This window comes from Chenopodium album, chromosome 20, assembly GCF_948465745.1.
Source record: "Chenopodium album chromosome 20, dcCheAlbu1.1, whole genome shotgun sequence".
Lineage (NCBI taxonomy): Eukaryota > Viridiplantae > Streptophyta > Magnoliopsida > Caryophyllales > Amaranthaceae > Chenopodium > Chenopodium album.
Window position 1 is genome coordinate 13,347,299 of NC_137853.1, and position 9,262 is coordinate 13,356,560.

The window sequence follows — 9,262 nt, forward strand, 5'->3', positions numbered from 1 at the left end:
TTATGGGAACCTATGCATATGTTCATATTTTGCATGATTATGTTCAAATAAAAAAAATGCAGAAAATTAGATAAAATTCAATTCGTTAGAATTAAGAAAATCATATATACTACCTCCATTAACATTTAGTTGCAACTTTGAAATATTTTATGTCTCTCGAATAATACCCCAAAGTTGCAACTAAATGTTAACGAAGGTAGTATAACCTAATCAATCGAAGTTAATCACAAAGTCACCACATAAGAAATCGAAAATCACACATTTTTATGCCTATGTTCACTTTCTGAAAAGCTAATGTTCATATTTTTTATACCTATGTTCACTTTCTGAAAAGCTAATGTTCATATTGTGCTGTTGTTACACCTATTTCTAGGTGCATGAGTGTGCACCTAAAAATATGCGAGTGGTTTGGACTTATTTGTTTCCTTATATTGGACTTAGGGCCTATTCACATTTACTGAACTGAACTGAACTGAATAGAGCTGAAATGAATATTTTATGAGAGAGAAATTAGGAACTGAACTGAACTGAACTGATTGGAGCTGAACTGAACTGAACTGAAATTAAGCTGAAGTGAACATGCCCTTAATATATACAAACGAGGGTCTCTTCATCATTGACGCGATTTTTGAAAAACTACAAACCTCCCCTTTGAGATCTGAAACAATTTTTGTAGCAATCCCATCCTTCGAACTCGGGTACACGGATTACGAAGTTAGTTGTGTAAGCCTTAAGGGCAGGGCGCTCGTCACCAAGATACTTGTACATATAGAGGCGTATTTCGCTTCTAAGGCAATGTATTCCAGACCACAAAACAACTATATTTTAAGATCATCAATCAAGTAATTTTTCTAAGCTAGTTTGTTCTTCTTTAATTTCTTGGAATCAACAAGTATTTTTTCCAACAAATTGCACCATTTTACACTTTTGACATAATTTACACTGCTTTTCAGCAACATATTATGATGCACATAAAAAGAATATTAATGTGTTCGTGTTCAATTCGTCTTGATCTATATACTTGTATGATGTTTTATAATTTTTACACTTATATACATATTGATCTATAAGGTTTAAAATGTGCATTGATATATATTTGGGGACACAAGAAACATTAAACATAGTAGTGCTTCGCACACAAGCAATCAACATGCACGTCAAGGCAGTTGAAGGTTAATAGGTTATACAATATGTTCAAGAAGACAATAGAACAATAGTTGTGGCTATACAATTAACATGTTCTAGAAGACAAATAAACTGCTGTAACAATATGTAGACATTTGTAATAATAACGGAATAACCTCCTTGGTTTTAGGCGATCGAAGCTAACAACGTTGAGCTATGTAGATATTTCATAACAATGCAAGTACCAACATTCTCTTGTAGCAATGTCTATATATAGTAATTTGAGCAAATATTATTTAGTTACTCATTCATTTTTTGAGAGTTTTTTGTATGATGGGGAATGAATCTTTTACAAAATAACAAATGATTGATTTATATTCTATTTTTGGCTTCTTACTCCAATCTATACTAATATATTAAAGGAAAAATTAGAAAAAATAATCCCAACTTTGTCTAATTTATGTAGAATAATTCCAACTTTCGTTAATATTGGAATAATCCGAACTTTGGGGGGTATTATTTTTCTTCAATCCCAAATACCGGTTACCGGTTGAATGTTTTTTTTTTGTTAAAATGACACGTGTCAAAAATTAATTGGTTAAAAAATATAAAAAAAAAACAAAAAAAAAAACCAAAATTAAAAAAGAAAAAACCACCCAGCCTAAACCCCAACCACCCTAAAAGTCCGGCAACCCGCCAGCCCAACCACCTCCCTCGTCGGTCAGCCGTCTCTCCCCCCCCCCCCCCCCCCCCCCACTGGAGTCGCTGCTCCAAGCCAGATCACCACCCCCCTACCCGAAACTCCCATGCCACCAGCCAAACCCCCAAAACCACTAGCCCCACTCCCGAAAACAACCAGCTCCAATCTCGAAACATCCCTCTAAACCACCAACCCCACTCGAAAACCCCACTAAACCACTTTGTCCACTCCCGAAAACCACCAAAAACCCCTTCCCCACCACGTGTCAAGTGACCTGATATTATAGGTCATTGACTTTGGTTGACCGGTTAGGGATTGAAGAAAAAGAATGACCCCCAAAGTTCGGATTATTCCAGAATAATCAAAAGTTGGGATTATTCTAGCAAAATTGATGAAAGTTGGGATTATTTTTTCTAATTTTTCCTATATTAAAAGGCGTTACTAAAAACGTCTATGCGTCACGTAGACTCCCTTATTTCGCCGAAAGGTTATTGTTCAACCAACTAAACTAATTGTCAATTATGTTTTAACCTTGCACAATAAATAATATTGTACTATAAAGTATTGAAGACACATACACATACACACTATTAGATGCTCTTAAAATTAACAGTTGCACAACTATAAAAGTACTAACCCGGGGCAACGCCCGGGCTACTCACTATTTGTACTTGATAACCTGGTATTAGAGTAAACAATTTTCAACATTCAATTTTAGTTTGTTTTCCTTCTTCATCACGACATCAATTTTGGTATAAGCTAATTGAATAAAATTTTATGCATGCAATTTTCAAAATTTAAAATACGATCCCGTTATATGCAGCTCTTAGGGAGTTAGGGTTATGCATAAAAACTAGCAAATTACCATGATTAATGCATATTTTTGTATTATGGTGAGAAGAGGTAGCCTTAAAACATGCTAATTAATTGAAATAAAATAAGAGTCTTAAAGCCAGTCATAAACTACATACGGTGATGCAATTTCATCCATATCAAACATCACTTGGCTTGATGAATATTATAAGAACATAATTTGTAGTTGAGATTAAAAAAAAATTAACAAACATGTTTAACTAATTCGGTGACACTTATATGAAATGAAAAAAGTCGTTTGATAAAAGCATTTATACTCACTAACCTTGCGATCGTTATCATACTTCCAAAAAAAATTATCACGGAGATAAGCAGGTTTCTAAAAAGTTATGATTTTGTATAAACCTTGAATTTTATTGCAGTGTCTTCCGTTATTAGACTCCAATAATGATGTTTAAAAATTTTCAAGATAAGTGTCTTTATCATGTAAAACTGACTAGCTTTAGTACTAATCACATATACAGGCGACAAACACACCACTAAATTTGAAAGTGATACATCAAATACAAAACCTACGTTTCGTGCTTGGCATCTCAATTGAAAAAAGTATGTCAACTCAATTTGGTATGAAAAAGAATTACATATAAGAATTAATATATCTTTCATAAATAAGTTAGAATGAATTAAACAAATTAAAAACAATTATAAATATGTTTTTAGAATCGATAACATTTTGAAAGCCATATTAGCTAGGTGCAGTATCAAATTATTTTTAGATATTTTTGATGAACGCTCCTCTTTTTTGAAATAGAAAAAATCTTAAGAAAATGCATAAACTTACTTCTATCAGCTTTATGTACCATGATATTACCATAATAATATTGGTTATTTTATTCTTCTAATATTTTCCATTACGAAATTTCAAAATATTCTTATGTAATATTTTTTCCAACTGTTTCGGTATGATGGAGACTATCTTTTTTACTTTTATTTTTTAATGTTTTCCAGTGTCACAAAGTACATAAAATGCACAATAATTTATGTTCTGATGCAATCTTTATCTTCTCATTAATTAAGTTTTTTTGTATTTTTAATATAATGTTTTATGGTTAATATAACTAACTTTTAAAAAAATCGGGTGTACAATAATTATTGTACATCCATTATAAAGATAGACTAAAGTGATCAAAAGTTACCCCTGAAATGAATAAAAGTTGCCCTAATATGCATAAAAGTAATCCAATACAAATAAAAATTATTAGTAAGGAATCACATTTTAAATGACTAAAAATTAATTATTAGTGATTGAATGTAATTAAATTACCATTATAAAACTTTTCTTGTTGTCTATTTATATAAAAATTGTATTATGTTTAAAGTTACCCAAAAAAAGGCAAAAAGTTACCCTAAAATTAGGTAAAAGTTACCCTAATATTGCTCGATATACAGTAATATTAGTGTAAACCGGGTGTATACAAAATTTTTTGTTATTTGTGACACCCTAGAACCTTTAAAATACCTGTTTTGCTATTTTAAAACTCAAAATAGGAAAATCTAAGATATTACCGCTACCATGAAAACGGCTAAGACAATTATCAAATACACACAGCGGAAGACAAACTTAAAATCATTCAAAACAAGTCAACTTAAAAAGTCAACCAAACGAAAGTAAAGTAAAATCAAAGTCAAACGAAGTCAAACAAAATAAACCTACCACTTGAACCATTGTAGGCCCTTATTAAAACCAAACCAACGTCAAAACTTTGCGTTAGTCTCATGAATAATAATATCATAAAATAATTAAAGCAACAAACACATCATAAACTTATAGAAACTAGCATGATTTGCTCTTCACTCATGCCCCGTCATGAATATGCTTCAATCACCTGAAAAGCTTCTCTCTACTTGTTTCCACTACTCTCTATTAAAAATGGGTCATCATAGGGCCAAGGTAAAGATTTGTGACGATTCCATATCATAGCTTTACATGATGGATTTAATTGTAGAATGATTCTAAATCTTTATCCCATCAGTTTGACATTTTAGCTCATTCAGTTTCACTGAGTCTTATGTGATATGGTTGAAAGTCTCTTACTAGATTCTTTCTTGTTTGACTTAGTATTTCGCCTAGCTTATACTTAGTTCAAACATTTACTTAGTTTTATACATATGGGTCGAAAGCCTTTCAAAGTCCTTCATGTTTAACATGGCAAATACTTTTACTCATTTGAACATTTTAATTAAGTATATATCATAGAACTTAATTCTCAATATGTACTAAGTATCGCTTTTAGCATGGTCCATTATCGAAAATACTTTCAAATCTAAGAATTTAGCATTTGACAATTGTTTCACAATAGAGTTCGTTAACTTCTCGTTGGACCTTTACTTTTGCTCCCACTAAACTTCTTATTCATCAGAATTTATTTGTTTCTCCATAAGCCAACCCTCTTATTAACTTTATGAGAAAACACCTTCCAAATCCTATATGCAATGCTTCCTTTAATCCCATGACGGATTCCTTGAGCTTGCTTTCAAATCTAGCATTATTTAGATTTTCAAAACCCTTAGACTATTTTATAGTCACTTCCAAAATCCTATTTTTGGAAGGCGGTTTTGGTATCTATTTTGCCATATTTCATATGTGTAATTTTTGCTAAAACAATCACGAAAAGACATAAGCATTCCTGTAATACCTCGTATTTTTAATGTATTTTATATATTATTTATTTAATTATAATATATATTTTGGGTCAAATTATTTACTTATGGGATTTAAATAACACAAGGTTTAATTTTTGGGTCAATAAGTATTCATCCGAATGTAACCCATTTCATTATGAACCCAATCATCCTATTTTTACTTTTGGGCCACCTATTTCATCATTTAAGTCCATTATTTTTATAAAGCTCAAACCTATCCTAACCTACTCTACACTATAAATACTCTACTAATCCCCAAAATTTCCCCACACAAAGTTTATAAGTCAAAAGGTTAGTTTCTCCTTTTTTTTTTTTTTTCCTTTTCTTTTCCATTTTCCTTTTTCTTTCTTTTTTCTTCATTTTTTTTTCCTTACTTTTGCTTTCCCCTTACGTGAGGCTCATGGGTGGGTTCCATGAACCCACTGCCACGTCACCCCCCAGCCGCCGGACCACCTTGCCGGACGACCACCTGCTGCCGGCGACCGTAGCTACCACGACAACCACTTGTGGTTGTTCTTCCTCCTCTCTCCTCCTTGTTTTATTTATTTATTAAATGTAGTATGTATTTTGGGTTTTAATTCTAATTGTTAAAACATGATTAGTATGTTTTACAATTATGTTTTGATAATTAAAGATTGTAAATTTTAGAGTATAAAGTATTTTAATTTCAGATTTTATAAAGTATTAAAAGTTAGGGTTTTAATTATTAAAGTGTTGATTTTTAGGGTTCTAATTTACAAATTAATTTGGGGGTTTTATATACCCATTGATTGTAAGTGATAATAGAGCTTAAAGATTGTATCTTTATGGAGTTTTGATGAAGTATTAATGGATTTTTGATTAAGTGTTAATGCTGGAATTTTGTCTAAAGTACTACTTTTGATGGTTTTATGAAAAGGGTTTAATTACCCATTAAAGAGGAGTTTAATTAAGGGTTTTACTATAATTTTCAGATTATTTTAAGTGGTCTAAAGTGAATTTAAGTTGCTGGAAATTGTGTGTACTAAGAGTAGTAATATAGTGTTATTGTCCCTTTATGTAGGAGACTTGATTCGGGAATTGTTGTAGTGTTTTCGGCTACTTTAAGGGTTTAATTGAGGTACGTTCGCGTACTTAGCATAATTATATTGATGTAGTAGCATGCTAAATGTGTTTGATTGATTACAAGTGATATCATGCTAGGTTTGGAATGAAAATTATGATTTGAATGTCATTGGTGATTGAATTATGAAGCATGATTTAATTGTGATGGATTATTGATTGGAAAATAGTAGCTTGGAATATTATTTATGAACCACATATTTATTTATGGCATGATAAAGAGCATGTTTAATTAAACTAATGGTTTAATTTGGTTTGGAATATTGAAAAAAAAATTTATTATGGTTCATATAATTTTTATTGATGCTTTAAGCATGAGGAAGGAGCTATATAAGTGTCTATGTACACGAGGAATAAATAGTATGTTGGTGCCTTTGTGCACTTAAGGTGTTTTTAACACCGAGGGATAGGATTTTTGGCGCTTTATGCGTTTAAGGTGTCTTTGACACTAAGGTAGAATTAAAAAGGGTTCAACATTAAATTATATGTGGTCACTAATTATTCAAGAATTAAATTGGTATGTTTGGTTTATTACATAATTATTGTTGATTGGTTAATTATGCTTTGAGAGTCATCACCAAGTCCAATAACTTGTAAACAACGTAAAGTGAAAGAGATTACGCACCAAAACTCTTGGAACGTATATACCTTGAGTATGAACAATAGGGGAGGTATAGTTGGAAACCCGTTCGATGTCGCTGGCACGGTTAGCTCCCGTGTCAGTTAACCTCAATTTATTTGGGGGAGGTATAGTTGGAAACCCGTTCGATGTGTAATCAACGCTAAATGAATTATTTAGTGTCTAGTTAAAGTGTCTTGTTGATTGTTGTGTGTGCTTGTAAACAGGTGCATTGAGGTGAGTGTGTGTTGATAGGTGAAAGCATGTTTGTGTGTTTAATTACGCTTATATACTCAGCTTTGCTGATTGTGTGTGTTTGTGTGTTTGGCCATGTCTTTATCTTGGCCCTATGATGACCCACTTTTAATGGAGAGTAGTGGGGACAAGTGGAGATAATCTTTTCAGGTGTTGAAGCATATTCATGACGGGGCATGAGTGAATAGCGAATCATGCTAGTTTCTATTAGTTGAGATGTGGTTTATTGCTTTCAAATATTATATTATGTTATGCTTATGAGACTAATGCAAAGGTTTTCGTATTTTAATTGGTTTTGATAAGGGCCTACAATGGTTCCAAGTTGTAGGTTGATTTTGTTTGACTTCGTTTGACTTTGGTTTTAACTTTACTTTCGTTTGGTTGACTTTTGAGTTGACTTGTTTTAACGATTTTTAAATTTTAAGTCTTTCGCTGTGTATCTTTGATAATTGCCTTAGCCGTTCTCACGGTGGCGGTAATGTCTTAGATATTCCTAAATTGTATTTTAAAGAGTGAAATAGGTATTTTTAAAGGAAATGAATTTCTAGGGTATTACAATTCCCATTGGTGAATGGGTTAAAATCAACTCCGTGAATTTAATTATATCCTTTTCAACCAATCTAGCTATGTATGCATATACATTTCCACATTTGTTAGTTTTCTCCTTGAAAACTTATTTGCAATCGGTGGGTCTTTCACCCTTCATGCAAATTAATCTAGTTTCAAACAAGATTTTCAAACATGGGGTCTGTTTCGGATTTTCATGGCCTCTTACCATTATTCGGAATTTGGATTTGTCGTAGCTATCATACAATACATTATTCCTTTACTTTCTAATATTAAATAGTATGCTTGTAAGTCTTAGGTTTATTTCTAACTTAATAGAAATTTATAGGATTCAATCCAAACCTTTAGTGAATTCTATACCTATACGGGGCAATTGCATCAAACACTGAGTTTCAAGGCGCTTCTAAAGCCCTTTTATTATGTTGATCTTACTCGATGTTTTGTGAGTAATGAATTCTCTTTTAAGGCACTTGTAAAGTCCTTTTGAGTATTCTTGATCAAGCATTCTCACGAAGTCCTTTTAAGGTCTTCCGAGATTCTCAGTTCTAGTTTGTTGCTAAGCTCGATGGTCATCGAGTTCATTTTCCTCCCACTTGTCGTTTTGGAAATGTATTACTTTCCAGAAAGACACCATTTAGAGCAACAAACATTATGTTCTCAATTAGGTTGTGGAGGTAATGCCCGTAGTCTCACTTGAATGCTTACCAAGAGACATGTATATTGTCTTTGGTTAAGAGTTTGTTGTGAAACAAACAATTAGCTCCCACTTGAGCTATCTTGGCCTTTATTGAGCCATTCAGCTCCCACTGAGCCAGTGAACTCCCAATGAGCCACTTAGCTCCCACTGAACCAGTGAACTCCCACTGAGACTAAGAGCCTTAGACAATTACTTGAAAAGACATTAAGAAGTTATTTCTATCTAAAACTAAATATGGCGTCCTTTCTTAGCTTCGACATTTTGTTTGTGTAACATTATTCATTTGTGCAAATCTTTAAGAACTTCATAGGAAGGGATCTGAACCATCATTGTTTGAGTAATTTCAAATGACATGGAGGTCTCCGTGAAGATATACTATGTTCTTTGTGGAGTTGTTTATGAAAATTTCCATTCATAACTTTGAGATGGTCATTTTTGGTTCAAGCAAACATCGCTCGATCTAATCTTGACGTTTTGATATCTTGCCAAGTCGATTCTGTACTTCACTGAACTCTTGAGCTACTCAGGTCAAGTTTGTTCACATTTGATGAATATAGCCATATCCTTTCAAATTCTATGTGAAACGTTGAAGTAATTGAATCCTCTTTAGCCTTCGAGTCAATTGTCTATACCAAGAACAATAGCTCTTTGCTTTGTGGGTTTCAACAAGTAAGACTTGCTT

General features: G+C 32.4%; 1 long non-coding RNA gene across 1 annotated transcript; it reads left to right on the forward strand.

Annotated features, from left to right (window-relative positions):
* The first annotated feature begins 5,580 nt into the window (after nucleotides 1-5,580).
* Nucleotides 5,581-7,701, forward strand: LOC145596563 (uncharacterized). The gene is made up of 3 exons (XR_014103259.1): nucleotides 5,581-5,850; nucleotides 6,384-6,440; nucleotides 7,439-7,701. It is a non-coding gene; the product is annotated as an uncharacterized LOC145596563 (long non-coding RNA).
* The last annotated feature ends 1,561 nt before the right edge of the window (nucleotides 7,702-9,262 follow it).